General features: G+C 38.3%; 1 non-coding gene across 1 annotated transcript; it reads left to right on the forward strand.

The window, feature by feature from the left end:
* The first annotated feature begins 17,006 nt into the window (after positions 1-17,006).
* LOC141428441 (U6 spliceosomal RNA) lies at positions 17,007-17,111 on the forward strand. The gene has a single exon (XR_012451427.1). It is a non-coding gene; the product is annotated as a U6 spliceosomal RNA (small nuclear RNA).
* The last annotated feature ends 1,118 nt before the right edge of the window (positions 17,112-18,229 follow it).

Here is an 18,229-nt window from a genome sequence, read left to right on the forward strand (position 1 = left end):
ATATGGGTTATAATACTTTTAATGCACTATTTTCACAGAAATATCAAAAAAGTATCAAATAAAAAACATTAAATTTAAAAAATCAAAAAACCCGACTGCCTTAAAAACTAAAAGGAAGAAAATAAATCTAGTGGTCTAGAACTCTGTCACGACGCTCATTTAAGGTTCAACAGTCTGGACCCATTCAAATCGTAACCAGCTCAAAAAATCTTGGTTATGAGTCCCGACTGTTCAACCTTAAATGAGCTTCTTGACAGAGTTCTAGACAACTAGACTTATTTTCTTCCTTTTAGTTTTTAAGGCAGTCGGGTTTTTTTTTTAAATTTAATGTTTTTTATTGTGTTTGAACTGTATTGTATTGTTTTATAATAACCTTCGATTCTACCTGACTCATTCTTCAGTATAAGCGACGGAAACTGATAGCGGTTGAAACGCCCGTAGAACTACCCCAACTTAAAGGCCTAAAATGGAATACCTACTGTGTCTGTAACTTTTCAGACTACCTTTTGCTGCTAATACGTTTTTATTTAGAAATGCTTGCTTAATAAACGCCCATTCACCCCAGATTTGAAGTCGACCAGAGTGTACTGCTAATTAGTGGAAAGATATAGAGCCTGAGATGATGGCACTGATTATTGAGCACCTGTATAAAGATCGGTCTTTGGTAAATATCATAATAGGCTAGAGTAGATATATGTACAAAGTAAGTAGGTAACAGAAGAGAAAAAAAATCCTACTGCTACTCGGTTGAGGATCAGAGGGGCTATCACGAAATTCGAAAATCGAAGTTTGTGTCGTATCGTCCCTCTCACTCTCGTATTAAATATAAGCGTCAGCGGCACGGCAAGATACGAAGTTCGAATTTTGCACGTCTTAGTAGGTACAGGACCAGTAGTGAACCTTCATGACGACTTTCTTGGGGGAGTGTGGTGAGTTTCCTTTTGGTACCTTCCACATTGCGCAGCAGAGGCCGTATTGTCTAACGTTATAGCACTCACGATGTTCACTATCTATTTCTATCCTCTTCTTATGCCTTATGACAGAATGAAGAAGTGATCAACTTTTTTGATTCTTAGTACGTCAGACATCAAAGTCTCAGGAGTTCATAGTTGACAAGAAACATGAAATTTGGCACGAGTGTTTTACATTATATGCGACGTTAATGAAATCCACGATGTAATTCATGAGAATATCCATGGGTTTTAAAAGTAAAATGCCGGGTTTTTAATTCTACTGCCGGCTCTAATAGTTTACCGACATAGATTTTGGACACATTAATAATTCTAGTGATAAATAAATAAGGGATACGGAACCATTAAAATCCATCACATTCCGCCAATTTGCTCTACGAATACTTCACATACCGCCTCACCAGGTGGCGAAGTGGCAGTCGGCTGAAACCATAAACCTTATCGCTGCTGATAACGCTTATCAGCTCTTATTGCGCCCGCGCAGCTGACACAGCGCTGACAGATTTACTAGTTACTTTCGCGGCCATAGTTAATAGTTACTAAAAAATAAACACAAAGGAAAATTAATGTAATAAATCCGGATAACTCACGTCTTAAATCAAGTTTTGCAGCATCCGCCGGGTCGCGTGCTCCCAGAAGGAGAGTTACGAATAAGCCTGAAATATGTCGAGCTAAGTAAACTCGATTTAAGACGTGAGTTATCGGGGGCTCCCTGCCTTTCCGCAGAATTATTTTTTCCCAAATGTTTGACTTGCCAACTATTTTATTTCCCAACTCATGATTTTCTGCGAAACCATATTGTTTCGGAACTTTCATAAAACTAACTTCACCTTACCTACTGTGCTCTATTATAACCATAAGAAAATACACTGAGATTATTTTTTATTTCGAAAAAAAATATCCCACTTTCCTCTGCTATCCTACTTTCTACTAGTATGTGTGTGTTTTTGTTACTCCTTTAAGTTAAAATGACTACACGGACTTGAATTAAATTTTGTATGACGATAGCTGGACATTTAAAATAACATAATAGGCTAATTTTTATCCCGGGATCGGGATAAAATATTGAAATCTCACCCATTGGGATTAGACACATTAAATTTGGCACTGTTGTTTATAATAAAAAGACAATAAAGACCACGATATAATTTTGAGGAATTTCCACGGGAATTTAGTAAAATCCCGAAATTCCAATTCAACTTCTGGGTCTATGATTAACGCGTACGAAGCCGCAGGAAAACACTAGTCTCAAAAATTAAACTTTGAACCCTGACAGTAAAGTTCATTATGCAGTGTCAATAACAACAAAAGCCTGGTGGCGCCTTCTAAAATTGCTCCATCATTGTCTAGCCTCGCTACCCAATACCTTTCAATCAATAATCAGTGTTATGACAACAGCAATAAAGTCTAAAGTACCTAAGTCGGTTTACTTGTAAATACAGTAGCGAGAACACCGGTAGTCAGCTCATTGTTTAAGATATCGACTCGACGCTTGTTTGTTTTGAATTCAATACCATTAGAATTTCTAAGTGCGGCGTTATCTTCAAAATTGCTTTGCTTATTGTCTTTGATTATGAATATACCTACTAGCTCCACGCCCCGGCTCCGACCTGATAAAAAATAGTCAAATATTGTATTATGGGCACCTACATACCGTCACCAGCACCAATATCTGACACAACAAAGCTTGCATAAATCCATACTAATATTATAAATACGAAGGTGTGTGTGTTTGTCCGTCTTTCACGTCGAAACGGAGCGACAGATCGGCGTGATTTTTGGCACAGAGATAGTTTATGGGCCAGAGAGTGGCATAGGCTACTTTTATCCTGAAAAGTGCACAGTTCCCGAGGGAACAGCGCGCGATACCCGAATTCCACGCGGGCGAAGCCACGGCCAAAAGCTAGTATATGATACGACTCTATTTCTAGGGCCGGAAGGCCGTGTCAGGTATTTTTGCACGCTCCGCTGTGGTGGATATTATTGCAGGTACAATTGCTTGGTACAGTCGTACTACTTCGCTATGCCTGGTTTTGTTACTTATGTTGTAAAATTGTCATGTCATGCACCAGTCATCAGTAACCAGTAGGCGTTGAGAATGGATGCAATGTTATAAATACTACCGGTCCGACTCCGAACATTTTGACAGTCATTCTATTAAAGACGGCGTTAAAAGGTTTTTTATATATGATTAGGTCTGCCAAGCTACTGTGTGTGGCGTGCTTGGATTTAATTTATATTTATTTTCAACCATTTTGACTTTTAAGCTAGGTTTAGACTAAGCCAGTGTTGGCTGCCAGTTTCACTGCCAGCCGGTAAAAACAGTTTTTCATGACAATGAGCGCCGGCCTATTTTTCAAGCCAGCGACCCACAAGCCTTATGGCTTATAGGAATGAATTGATGGCCAGGCCAGCGCTGGCTGGTCTGAGGGCTGACGCCAGCGTTACTAGCTTCGTCTAAACCTGCTTTAATGCTGGCGGCAGTCGATGCTGCAACCAAAAAGTCACCCGATGGGAAGCAATGACAACATATTAAATATAATGACCCGGATAACTCACGTCTTAAATTGAGTTTAGCTCGACATGTTTCGGTTGTCGAGCTAAACTCGATTTAAGACGTGAGTTATCCGGGTCATTATATTTGATATGAGTGAGTCTCACGGTAGTCTCATGTTTAAAATGACAACATAACATTAATAAAACATAAATCTTCGGGACCTTGCCTAAGGGTACTTTAAGCACTTGTATTATTATTTTTAATTTATGTATGTATTTTACATACATCCATACATAAAATCACGCCTCTTTCCCAACGGGGTAGGCAGAGACTACATCCATCCGCTTGCTACGATTCTGGCATACAACTCTCGCTTCCTCTACATTCATCAATCTTTTCATGCATGCACGTCGGTTTTAGAGTACTCCTGACCTGACCTTTCTTCAGAACGTCCCCGATTTGATCGTGGTACGTTTGTGTAGGCCTTCCTCTCCCAACGTTCCCATTCACGCTCGTCTTATAGATCTGCTTAGTCAATCTGTTTTCATTCATTCTCTCAACATGCCCAAACCATCCAAGAATCCCTTTCTCAATCCGTGTGACTATACCTTCATTTACACCACAGCGTTCCCTTATCGCACTATTTATAATTCTGTCACTCAATTTCACACCTAACATACTTCTTAGCGCTCTCATTTCTACCGCATTTATTCTACTCTGATGCCTTTCCTGCCTGTAAGTATTTTAAGTCTAAGACATTTTTATGTTTTTGCAGGTGGTAGGACCTTGTGCAAGGTCCGCCCGGATTGCTACCACCATCTTGCTCGCTAATCCTCTCGTGAAGCAGCAGTGCTGGCACTGTTGTGTTTCGGCGTGGAGAGTAAGACAGCCGGTGAAATTACTGGCACTTGAGGTATCCCATCATAGGCCTCTAGGTTGGCAACGCATCTGCAATCTCCCTGTTGTTGCAGGTGTCTATGGGCGGTGGTGATCTCTTACCACCAGGAGACCCACTTGCTCCACTCAAAAAAATGTACATAGTTTTTTTTTTCTATTTATCAATTCAAAAAGAAACTTACAATCAATAGTAAAAACACATAATGCGTTTCATTTGAGAACAGAGTTCAGGGATCACTTTGCAAAATATATTTTAAGTTGATTAGGTTAGCTTAGCTTTTGTAGAGCATTACGAGTATAATGCTACCCATTGGCTCACTCAGTTGGTCAATGTACACGACCCTATATTTGTCTACTCTACAAGCCATGCAGTTTTACAGAATGCACTTAGTATGTCTCGCATTAAGCCAGGCCCTGTGTCATTTGACGCCGTTAACATGTAGCCTAATAGATTGCAGTAATTAATCCCCGCGCGTACGCAGGGTTGTCACGTCATGTCACGTTACAGATAGATGTTAGTATAGCTAATTATTAGCTTTTATTTGCTGATATCCAATAGTTATAATTTAAAAAAACACCAGTGCATTTTTTTTTCAAAGAAATTTTCAACCGGCTTCAAAAAAAGAGGTTCTCAATTTTTTTCAAATTTTTTTTTGTGTGTTTGTTACCTGATAACTCCACCAATTGTGAGCTGAATTTCAAAATTCTTTTTTTGTTCTAAAGGAGATACTTTCGAGGTGGTTTCATTGACACCAAGTCAGGATCTGATGATGGGATCTTAGAGAAATCGAGGGCAACCCATGAATTTTTAAAGTCAAGTATTTACATTCAGAAAGTATAATTTGGTGAATTGGACCTGATAAAGAAGACCGTAGGTACCGGTACTCTGTTATTGAGCTTAATGGAATCGTTGTCAGATGCACTTTGGCTACAAATCACTCAAAACCACGAAAAATAAAATGAAAAAATGGAACCGACTTGAAAATAATTTTCTACTAGTTTGAACTCGGCGCTGCAGCACGAGCCAGCAGTTCCACTCCTGCTGGCTCCTGCTGAGGCACCAACTTCGAACTGGTAAAAATTTATTTTCAAGGTTTTTGAAGACGGTTAAATATTTTGATATTTATTTTTAAATAGGTATTTTGAATGTTTGTACATACATACTTACCTGTGTCACTTCGACAGTTTCCCGAATTTAATGATGCCTCATATGCTTAAAATCGTCCAGCCGTTAGACTATAGAGAGGACCAAAAAATAGGCATAGTCGAATAAACAAGGTATTTCATTATGATTTATTGACTTAAATACCTAACCCGGAAAAGATATTTACCTGGTCCAAAATTCCAAATATTGATATACGGGCCGCATTGAGACGCTCACTGTACGGTCAGAAAAATTTTATGTACCCACTACACCGACGGACACAAACCCTAATCTTTCAACCACCGTAAGAAGTCAACGATGGGGTCAGAATCAGAAGGTTTTCGAATGGCGTCCGCGGACCGGGAGACGAGCTGTCGGTAGGCCTGCAACAAGATGGAGCAACGACCTGATTAAGATCGCCGGATCGCGCTGTATGCGGAAAGCACAAGACCGGTTTGAGTGGAGAACCTTGGAGGAGGCCTATGTCCAGCAGTGGACGTCTTTCGGTTGACATGATAATGATGATGATGATGAAGTCAACTGGAGAAGAAATAGGTACCTACGATGAATTACACGTTGCTCTTTATGTTCTAAACATACATAATATGTAAGTTCCGATTTTAAAGCATACACTCATGTTTAGAACTTAATACGTAATTACATAATACATATTATGTTATACATATATTTATTCGACTAAAGCAACTTCAATTTTTGTCCCGTGACAACCCTGCCCTCTACAAATGCGTCGCAACGCTGCGCGCGCGCCTTTAATTAAGTCGTTTGCCGTCGCTACCGATATTACCCGCGGAAACTATCCCAAATTAGCGGTATGGCGGTAGTTAGTCTGTTTTAATTTAGTGCGATGAAAGTCAAAAGTAAAGCCGCTTGCAGACTAGAGCGGGGTACATGTCAAAACACATAAAGTTTTTCAAGGATAATGGGCTAAATACATAATTGGTCATTTGGTATAATGCAACTTTCTTAGAATTTGTGATCTTTATAGAATTGTAATAAAATAACCCTAAGCTAAACCGAATGAATCTGTAAAGTCAAAAGTAAAGCCACTTGAAGACTAGAGCGGGGTACATGTCAAAATACATAAAGTTTTACAAGTAGGTATAATGGACTAAATACACAATGGTCATTTGGTATAATGCAACTTTCTTAGAATCTGTCATCTTTAAGGGATTGTAATAAAATAAACCTAACCTCACCCAAATCAATCCGTAGATTGCACAATAATAATAAATGTTTCTAAGTATAATCAAAAGTTTCACCGAAAACTATGTTATACTAGTTCCCACGCAGGCCAGTTTTGGATTAGAAACATTGAACTGCTCTGTTCCGTCCGTCACAGGCATTTTACTGAAAAACTTCAAGGCATAGGTATGTTGAAGCAATTTGATGTATAAGGTGTCTTGTGATGACCGCTACTTAGTTTGGGTGTTAAATAACAAAAATAAATATTTTTAGGGGGGTACTCGGAGGGCATTGAGCTGCCCACCGCGCTGTGGGGGGTGGGGGCGGCGACGCGGTGTTGCGGCGCGAACTAGCGCTGCAATGTCTACCCTGAAATAGACCCGACTTTCACTCTACCTATACATGTAAACAAAATTTGTTTTTTGGAGGTTTTTGGCATACAGTCTATCTATCTTAGCCTTACCTGTGGGAAAACGCATGTTTTCGAGTTTTCGTAACAAAAAAAAACTACTCCGAGCAAACATTGTTGCACAGGTTATTTAATAACTATTTATGTGACTGATACATAATAAGAGGCATTAGAACTCGAGTCACGTTTCACAAAACGAGCCACAGCGAGTTTTATAATAAGATCTCACGTGTGTTTTAAGTCGCACACATAATTTTATCTACATGCATATTATAATCATAAGTTTTCTACATATTTACAGATATACCTGCATTTTCGAGTTAGTGTAGGGTCGCCATAAGTCCCGGTACGCCGGGACATGTCCCGGTTTGAAGCATGGTGTCTCGGCGTCCCGACCGATTAGCAAATTATCCCGGTTTTAAAATCATAGCTATTTAGTAGGGGGCTGGACTGGGTAAATAATAATATACCTACCTAATATTTTCCTCTTTGTAGCGAAAAGCGTATACGAACAGAGAACCCGACTGGCGGGTTGCTGGCTAAAAGATGTCTTGTGTTTAGGCAAGGACTATAAACCCTTAAAAAATAAAAGTTAATAAAAGAATAAAATGTAATAAAAAGTAATAAAAGTAATTGTAATAAAAGTTCCTTTTATTTTACCTTTACTACTTTTTCTTCAAATGTCCCGGTCTGCGTCCCCACACTTATGGCAACCCTAAGTTTAAGTGGTTCTTCTTTGTAGGCATAAAACCTCAGTTTCAATAAATGACTGATAGTGACAGTTATAGTTCTTTCTATTCATAAACAATCTATTCCAATCGCAGTAACTATGGCCCAATCTATGCAGTGACGTATATCGATATGATAAACAATCTAGGCTTGAGTCGATTTTGATTCTCAAATCGATTGTAATATTCGCGATTCAAAAAATGTATGGAACAATAATTTTATTACTGAATAGAATTACAAATCGACTGAATTCGATTATCGAAACCGAATATAATTAAAGTGTTGCTTATCGGCACTCAGAAGAACCATAGATAATATTGTAGGGAAGTTATATTATGGGAGTACCTAGATAAAATAATTAAATCAATTAATAAAATCACCTGTAATTAGGTAATAAATAATCGATTTCTATTTGGTATGGTGTCTCAGATATGGGGTTATTGCTTGCCATCAAGCAACGACCGACGTAGACAAAAAACTGGTCTACAATAGAAATAAAAGTAAAATAAAAACTTGTATGTAAGTAATTAATGCATTAATTGCGAATCGAGCGCAAACTGTTCTGCCACAGAATAAATAGTAGTACAAATAGGTATCTGCAGCTTATTATCTGCTTCATCCTTGACATGCGAGCCCGGGCTGTTGCTATGCTGTTAATTCATTTAACGAATGTTTTATAAATGATATTGAACTTTTGTCAATAAGCTGTTTTTTAAACAGAAAAAAAATCTTATTGTTTATAATGGATTTTGATTCGTTTTAATTTTGTATGGCTTTAAGTTTTAAATTTTATTTGTTAAGATTATGTATCTGAGTGTGCCCTGTGCTTTATTTTGTTCTATTTTAATTATCGAATGTACCTATTTTGAATAATTGAACTGCATGTTTTTTTTTTTATATGACTGGATGGCAAACGAGCAAGTGGGTCTCCTGATGGTAAGAGATCACCACCGCCCATAAACATCTGCAACACCAGGGGTATTGCAGACGCGTTGCCAACCTAGAGGCCTAAGATGGGATACCTCACGTGCCAGTAATTTCACCGGCTGTCTTACTCTCCACGCCGAAACACAACAATGCAAGCACTGCTACTTCACGGCAGGATTAGCGAGCAAGATGGTGGTAGCAATCCGGGCGGACCTTGCACAAGGTCCTACCACCTGCAAATGTGTAATAGTTTATAAGTATAAAATGTGTCTTGCTACACCCTGCCACTGCCTGCCTGCCATTGCAATGGTGCAATAAAGAATTGGATTGAAATGGTTCAACTCACAATTAAAACTAGTCTCATCTTTCCGGACGATCTTTTTCAAGGGTGAGTGCGTCACGAAGGCAGCGTGTTTAATTTTTTAGTTTTATGAATTATGTTAAGCTTAAGTAAGACCAGTATACGCTTTACTTTTAATTAAATTTCGTGTCTTAGAATTATTTCAGAATATTTCAGCATAGGTAAGGTTGGGTTAGTTAGACTTAACACCCTTGTAAATGTTTTTAACCACATTTTTAGGTAATCTGTGACTAGGAATTGACTGATTTTAGTTTTTTTTTTAAGACAATGTACAAAATTTGCGTCATTTGAGAGTCGATAATTTATTATAATTATTAAAATTGTTGGTTTATCTTATTTTATAGTGTACGTATTGAAAGTCATATTTCTTTATTTTGAATTTTGTAAAATTTGTGTAAGTTGCTGGCCATGTTTTCCATGCTTTAAAAAAAAATGACAGTTTCTTTTTTCTTTTTTATTGCATCTTTTATATTCAGCCAGTTATTCAAAACAGGTGAAAACAGTGGTGTGTAGTGCACTTTATTGCGTTCCATTTTGCGTAACTACCGGCTATTTTGCTTCATCCGAGTGATTCACGCGGCGTTGCTTAACGCACACAACAATGGTATTGTCTGCATTGCCTCATCGCTTGTATGTGTACCATTGTTCGGAGTCGGTAGCAGAAAGTCTGAAATTGTTTATGTAAAGTCTTTGTGCTGCTACTGCACTGAGAAAACGTAATTTAATTAAAATGGAGTTGATTTAATTTTGCTTTAAAAAACTCATTTTTACTTTTCACTCATGTTAGTAAAGTTTGTATTTATGCTGGATTTAGGCGACATAAAATGACTTTTTATGACCTAGTGCATAAAGTACAATACCAAAGCAATTAGGTGTCAACATCCACAAACAACAAGTTCCTATATATATTTTTAAATAATTTTTAATTTATATAAAACTAAAAATCAATAAAAGTAAAAATCTGTAATTTTATAGCAATTCATGAAAAATAAAAGGTACCTAGTACCTAAGTGAACAATTGTTTGCACTGTTGCTATTTAATTTCCTCTTAGTCGATGTGAAAAGCAATGTAAAACTCGAGCATTAAACCCATTTTCCCTCGAAGTGTCTATCATATCAACCCTCGCCGTACCAGGCCCTATTTATACCACGAAGTGCAAAACTCGAACTTCGTATGTTGCTGTCCCGCTGACGCTTATGTCATTTAATACGCGAGTGAAAAGGACGGTGCGATACGAACTTCGATTTGCGAGTTTCGTAGTAGCTCCTCTGCTCGGGTAGCTATATATTCAACGTCTCGCGTAAAATGGCTCATTTTATGCTCTTCTTGTACTATCTATTATTGTTACCTGGTACTTCTCTGTTTTGAACTTTAACTTTAAAAAAACACACATTCGACATGATTTTTTTATAGAAGACTGCGAAGAATTCTTCATAACGAAATCCTACTTATTTTTGGCAGCGGGGAAGTTTAGTTCGGAGGCGGGAGATTAAAATATTAAAAATTAACGACCTCTATATTGTTCTCCAAGTTACACTTTAACAACACGTTCGTGAAGCTTATTGCGACAAAAGACATACAAAGGATTCTTTAGGGAACAGAATTATAGGTACGGCAAAACTGAACTTTCCCGCAATGAAGGAAAAACCGACTTGGCGACAGGCATCGTCCTCTCCCCGCACAGCTCAGCCATTCCTTATCGATTTTATGAACTACCTTAGCGGAAAGCTGCTTTTACATATTTTCAATACTTCACATATTCCTAAGCTTACATCAAGCTTACATCGCATCCAATGGCAGGTGATTCCCGCAATAGACATAAACAAATATTTTTTCTAAAATGGCTGAGCCCTGTGGGGTGAAAACGAAAAGAACTTAAGTTAAGAAACGTCGCAGGCAGTCAGTAGTTGGATGGGTGACCGCCTCCAGTTTAGTCTTTTTGTTTCTTTTTTTATATCATTTACTATTTTTAAGCAGTGAATAAACATGATTTTTACCTATAATTCATGGCTCTTAAAAACATAGGAAACATGGTGTGATGGGGTGACAAATAAAAATGACCAAGTGCGGGTAGTTCGAAGGACTCGCGCTGCTAGGCAGACTTGACACCCCACACTTCAGTCTACTCGTGACCACGGCCACTGTAATGTTGCCGAAACGTCGAGGTAAATATTACTCGTGTGTGTTAGCGTGATAAGTCCTGTGCGTGGTATTTTGTCGATAGGAAAACAAACTCGCGAGGTTAACGCAACTGGCAGAATCATGGCAGAATCTGACAGAATTTATGATCAATCATCATCATCATATTAGACATACGTAGTATGTCCACTGTAAGACAAAAGCCTCCTTATAAGCTTCCAGTTGCTTCGGTTGGAAGCGGCCTGATTCACCGTGAACCTGCGGCTTTAACCAGATTTTAACGCTTATTTTTAACGCTGCACTTGCTGACTTATGATCTCCATTCGAGCATTGTTCAAAAGAATATCCAGATGACTAGATGTCTGGTCACACCATCAGATTGGAATTTTCCCGTACTGTAGGTAAGTACCTATATATCATCCCCACGACAAAAGTTTCTCGAGGTTCCCAGGGTGCCAAGTGCCAGCATTATAGAGCGAGTTGCAGTATCTACATTGCCGTCACAGATTGATAACTGTAAATCTATAGCCGCACAGCTCCGCCATGTAAAACATAATTTTCTCGCACTATCGTCTACCAGATAAATTCGTTTGTATCAGGATATCCGATATCGCATACAAATAACTCACTACTCTCGTCAGATGCATTCGCCTCCCTCGCACTAAAACTCATTATAAATTTACGGCCGACGACCGGAATTTACATTTCGTCCGGGGTGGTGTCCGTATTGACAAACCCTCCCTCGAGCCTAGAGCTTAATCCGTTCCGACGAAGTACGCGTGTGGAATTGATAAGAAAATTACAACAAGTTTTGCTTTTTTTTTTTCAAGTAGACCCTATATTTAAAAGAAGGTACCTTGCTATTGCTCCACGTATGTTATTAGTGCAACAAAAACTACTTAAGGGTCAAAACCGATCGCCGCGGAAAGTTCATGGATCTTTCAGGAAGGTTTCTGTCCAGCAGCGTGAACGCTTCTGGCTGATTATGATTGATCATAAATGACTGACGAAATTACAAATATCCTGTCGTGAAATTGTGACCATGTTTTTTAAGTAAAATTATATCTCTTCATGAGCATGTCCAACATACCTATTATTATTATTTTTTAATTTAAATTTTTCGTCTTTCAAACTCAAAGGAACTGGTCCATGCATAGTAGTTTAACGTTTGGGCTCCACAGAAAACTAGCGTTGCTGCACATAACGTGTGGCACATGCTGAGTGGAGGCCCTTTTTTAACCCCGACGAAAAAGAGGGGTGTTATAAGTTTTGACCGCTATGTGTGTCTGTGTGTCTGTGTGTCTGTATGTCTGTGTGTCGTGTGTCTGTCTGTGGCACCGTAGCTCTTAACGGTGGACGATTTGAATGCGGTTTTTTTTATTTGAAAGCTGGTTTCTAGCGATGTCTTAGACATGATTTATCAAAATCGGTTCAGCCGTTTCAAGATCATCAGATCTTTTGTTCGCTGCGGTAGGAATCTAGACGCATAATGGATATTTACTTTACTTTCAAACATATTTGGGACTATAATTTGAAGCACCCATGTATGCTATATAGCTACGCAAGATTTGGAATCTCGCCTGATGCTGCAGCCAGGATATAAGACACTAGTAGGTACACTCTAATAAAACTATAGCAGATATATCGTGTTTGGGTTCGTTTTGATCAGTATTTGATTCTACACAATTCAATGGTGGCAACAGGATGAGCTGATGCTGCAGCCAGGATATCCAGCACAATAGTACACTCTATAAAAAATAATAGCACATATGTCGTGTTTGGATTCGTTTTGATCAGTAATTGATTCTACATACAATGCAGTGGTGGCAACACGACGAGCTGATGCTGCAGCCAGGATATTCAGCACACCAGTATACTCTTGAAAAAATAATAGCAGATATGTCGTGTTTAATTCCTTTTGATCAGTATTTTGATTCTACATACAATGCAATGGTGGCAACACGATGAGCTGATGCTGCAGCCAGGATATCCAGCACACTAGTACACTCTATAAAAAATAATAGCACATATGTCGTGTTTGGAATCGTTTTGATCAGTAATTGATTCTACATACATTCAGTGGTGGCAACACGACGAGCTGATGCTACAGCCAGGATATCAAGCACACCAGTATACTCTTGAAAAAATAATAGCAGATATGTCGTGTTGGATTCGTTTTGATCAGTAATTGATTCTACATGCAATGCAGTGGTGGCAACACGACGAGCTGATGCTACAGCCAGGATATCCAGCACACCAGTTATCTCTTGAAAAAATAATAGCAGATATGTCGTGTTTGGATTCGTTTTGATCAGTAATTGATTCTACATACAATGCAGTGGTGGCAACACGACGAGCTGATGCTGCAGCCAGGATATTCAGCACACCAGTATACTCTTGAAAAAATAATAGCAGATATGTCGTGTTTGGATTCGTTTTGATCAGTAATTGATTCTACATACAATGCAGTGGTGGCAACACGACGAGCTGATGCTGCAGCCAGGATATTCAGCACACCAGTATACTCTTGAAAAAATAATAGCAGATATGTCGTGTTTGATTCCTTTTGATCAGTATTTGATTCTACATAAATGCAATGGTGGCAACAAGATGAGCTGATGTGCAGCCAGGATAACCAACACACTAGTACAGTTTAAAAAGATATACTTATGTCAAGTTTTAAAAACATGAAATAAAACTTAAATTTAAAATTTAAAAAACCCCGACTAAAAAACGCCAGCAAAAATAAAAATAAAAACGCCCGAAAAAACGCTGCTTGAAAAGACATTAAAAAGTAAAAATAATTATGCGCTACCTAGCTGTTGCCCGCGACTTCACCTGCGAAGAATTCGTTTATCTCTATCCCGCGGGGACTATGCTGATTGCCCGCAAATTAGCCTAAGTTAATTTAGTATAAAGTATCTAGTAATATTTTTTTATCTAAGCGTTGTCGGTGTCGGGGGACCGCTAAGGTTAATACTTTAAAAATACACATTTTAGTTTCATGTTAACCTTAGCGGTCCCCCGACACCGACAACGCTTAGATAAAAAAATATTACTAGATACTTTATACTAAATTAACTTAGGCTAATTTTGCGGGCAATCAGCATAGTCCCGCGGGATAGAGATAAACGAATTCTTGCAGGTGAAGTCGCGGCACAGCTAGGTAGCGCATAATTATTTTTACTTTTTAATTGTCTTTTCAAGCAGCGTTTTTTGGTGTCTTTTTGTTACAATTTAGTTTTATTGCTAGTTTTAGGTTTATTAAATGAGGTGGTACTGATAGATAAAACTAAATAAATTTTCATTCTTTCTTTTTCTTGTATCATCATCGTCATCAATTGAGAGACATCTGTGCTGGATATAAGCCCCCAAACGAATTCCAGAAATGACCCGTCTTGCTCTTCTTTGCTCACCCGCGACTTATGAAGAATTATTTTTTAATGATATGGACCTCCGCAAAGTAACGCCTGATTCAATAAATTATTTATCAGTCCACCATGTGGAGGGTCTAGCAACGGTACCATTGCCTATTTTTCTGCAGTAACCTATCAAATTTGTTTATTAAATAAAGGTAAGTACTTTTGTCTCCCGCGATTCCATCTGCGAAGAATTCGTTTAATACGAACTACAGAACTGTGTAATTTTCAGGATAAAAACTACCCTATGTCCTTCCAAGGGTCTCAAACTGTCTCCTTTGCGAATTCATATTAATCAGTCCAATTCAGATAGATAGAGTTACTTACTAGTTAATTTTAGTAAGGATAATGCTTCAGCTGCCAACCTAAATAACTGCTTTTAGATTTAAGATAAAAAGGCAAATAACTGCATGTCCGTGACACGAAATAATTGTGGTCGTTTAGAGACCGACTTTGCCAAACATGGCCGCCGTTGAGATAAAGTGCTTTACCCGAAACTTGCGGAACGTCGTTTAATCGGAGCCTTGGAAATGCATTTCTTGCCCTTGGCTCAATTTATAAAACGAGCGAATTAATAATTGCTAAAAGTAATTGGTATAGGTATATCTTCGTTAAACAGTCATATAGCACGGTGAGCAGATGTCTGTTTGGGCTGAAAGTTCTCGAATGGGTTTCTTTTTTCGCCCAGCACTCCCCTTTCTAGCGACTTACCTGTCATACTGCGTTGCAACATGCCATACTTATCGTTTCGAATACTACAATACCTCATTCGTTAATATATTAATCTAATGATCAAAGCGTCTTCACTGACAATCCACTTTTTTGCTTTGTTAAAAAAACTGATAAGTATTAAGTAGTGCCTACTATTTTATACCATTTATTAAAATAAATTGAAACTTTTTTAAAACTTAATTTTGGCTTCCACATTTATTTCTCGCCAAACATCTTACGACTAACAATTAGCCAAAAAGCCAGCCTAATTACGTCGGCCATTAAAATTATAATATAATTGAAAGTTGGCAGCCTTGACAACATTCCCCGCGTCTCACTCGGCCCGACTCCGAATGGCAGTTTGCTTTTTTTTCTCGGTTTCTGCGAAACACGAAACAGGTCGGACGGGCGAGTTTTTTGGACGGGCAACTCCGTGGTGTTGCCGGCGTTAGCGCGGGGCTTTGAGCATTGGAAGTTGAAAAAATAGGGTTGCCATAAGCGAGGATTTATGCAGTTTGGAGAGTGAATTTTCCGCGAGGAAATTAAGTATGTGATGTGAAAAGCGATACAAAGGCAACATCTGACAGCTTCATATTGCAAATTGGTTGGAGTAATGAAATGTATAAAAGAAAATTCAGTATCTCTATTTTAAAACTACTGTGATTGTTATTAATACGTGAGTGACACCGTTTCGTTCTCAAGTCGACGAGTATATTTTTTTTAGTATGATCACGTATATCTTTTTACAGAGTAAAACTGTACTGGCTCGTGCCGTGCTGAGGCACTGAATTCAAACTGGTACCTAGATTAAGGTTAAATGAAAAAGGTTTGTTATCTATTTTTTGCTTTGCAGTTTTTTTCGACGGTTTAATTGTTTTGTTAAAAGTCAGGAGAAAAGACTTTTTTTATAATAAATGGCTGAAAAGACTTCACCAACATGTGAACGTTGAGGCAATCCAGCTTCTCGACAACACGGATGTAAAAAGAAGACTCAAAAGAACTAAGCCGAACTAGAACTAAGCTTTGAATTAGTGGTGCTAGAATAGTGACTAGTGAATAAAAGTTATTGCAGTGCACAAAAGAACACATGAACATAGTTTTTGCCCCTTAAGAAACTAAGAACTGCCAATGGACATTTTCTTAGATTAAATTCTAATTAGATAGTATAAGTTAAAGATTAATTACTTACTCGTATTAGCCTAGATAGAGCTTTCTTTGCACAGTGCTAGTCAGTATACCTAGTTTTCCAGATTCCCTATTCTTATCTACAAATACACCTTAGGTACCATCAGCCAATATGTGGTCTACCACCCTAAAGTTGATAATCATTTGCATGTCACAAAACAATAATGTCATAGGACGTGACTGACAACTTTAAAATTCGACTTTAGTGACATATTCATTTGATAGAACTTGTTTAAAAATTGATAGACCACTTATTGGCTGATGGTACACACCTTTGTTGCCGATCACACAACCTCGATTTACAATAAAAACCCAATTTAGCCTGGGAAGAAAAATAGTGCCTGCAGTTGTATTAGGTACATTGCGAGGTCGAAAAGGGAACGAGTTTGAAGAGGTCAATCGAGCTCTGCAATGTAATGCTTCAGCAGTACATATACTAAAATTGGAACGATACAAAGAAGATTAGCATGCCCCTGCGCAAGGATGACACGCAAAATCGTGAAGCGTTCCACATTTTTAATATCTCTAGTTTGAGACTTGTTGCTATGGAGGAGCGGGGCTTCCTGACACAGGTTTGCATACCTACTAGGAAGTTCCAATCACTGATGTCAAATAGACTTAAGTTTAAAGTAAAAAAAAATATTCATTTTTCATTTTCAATGCTACTTGCACAATCTTTCTTGCAGTTTTAAAACTGGTCTAAAAAATTGTAGCAATGCTAACTGTTGTAAACGGGTGCCAATTTTTTATTTATAGTCATAAACTGCGTCAACATAAAAACACCTATGCAAACTGCTAAAAAAGAAGATGTTGAAGTTGGTATGGATATGTAGATTTATAGATTGTATAGCAATGCCACCAGGAAGAGAAGGATTAAGGGGAATAAATGTATTATTTTCTTTTTTTCTGTGGCAATATTTTTCTGTCTTTCTTTTAAAAATCTAACGTAGGGACTTCCTCAGCCTTGAAACTGGCAACCCAGTCCATCGAGCTAATTGCCCACCACCCGCGGCATACTAATGGAAGATTAAAATAGTTTTATGGCCCATAAACGTTGCTCAATGCGTCGTGCCGTATCGTAAACGTAACCGGATAGTTCGCCTTATTGATATTTGATAAGTTATATCGAAACCGGCCGGTTTTCATTCGATACTGGGCTGATTATTACGAGTAGAAGATGTATGTTCGATTTTTATACTTTTGATACAAAAGGTTGGTAAGATTGCTTTTTTTCATATGCCGGATACTTGTGTTGGATTTGGACCAAATAAAAAGTACGGTCTGCTCACCACGTGCATGTGCATATGCATCAACATAGCTAAGGCTTTTGATCGGGTATGGTATGGAGCTCTTCTTTCTAAGCTTCCTGCGTATGTAATGTCTGAGAAGTTGTGCACTTGGGTCTCCAGTTTTCTCTCAGATCGGAGCATTAAAGTCTTAGTCGATGGCTCATGCTCCTACTGAAACTCCGTAACTACTGGTGTCCCACAAGGATGTGGAATATCTCCTTCTTGGTAGATCAGGTCAGTATTTCTCGCCAGCTCATCGTCTACAACTTTATAAAGCTCAAGTTAGACCTTATATGGGATACTGTCCCCATCTCTGAGCTGGAGCGCTTCAGAAAGGAAGAAGAAAG

This window comes from Choristoneura fumiferana, chromosome 5 (assembly GCF_025370935.1).
Source record: "Choristoneura fumiferana chromosome 5, NRCan_CFum_1, whole genome shotgun sequence".
Lineage (NCBI taxonomy): Eukaryota > Metazoa > Arthropoda > Insecta > Lepidoptera > Tortricidae > Choristoneura > Choristoneura fumiferana.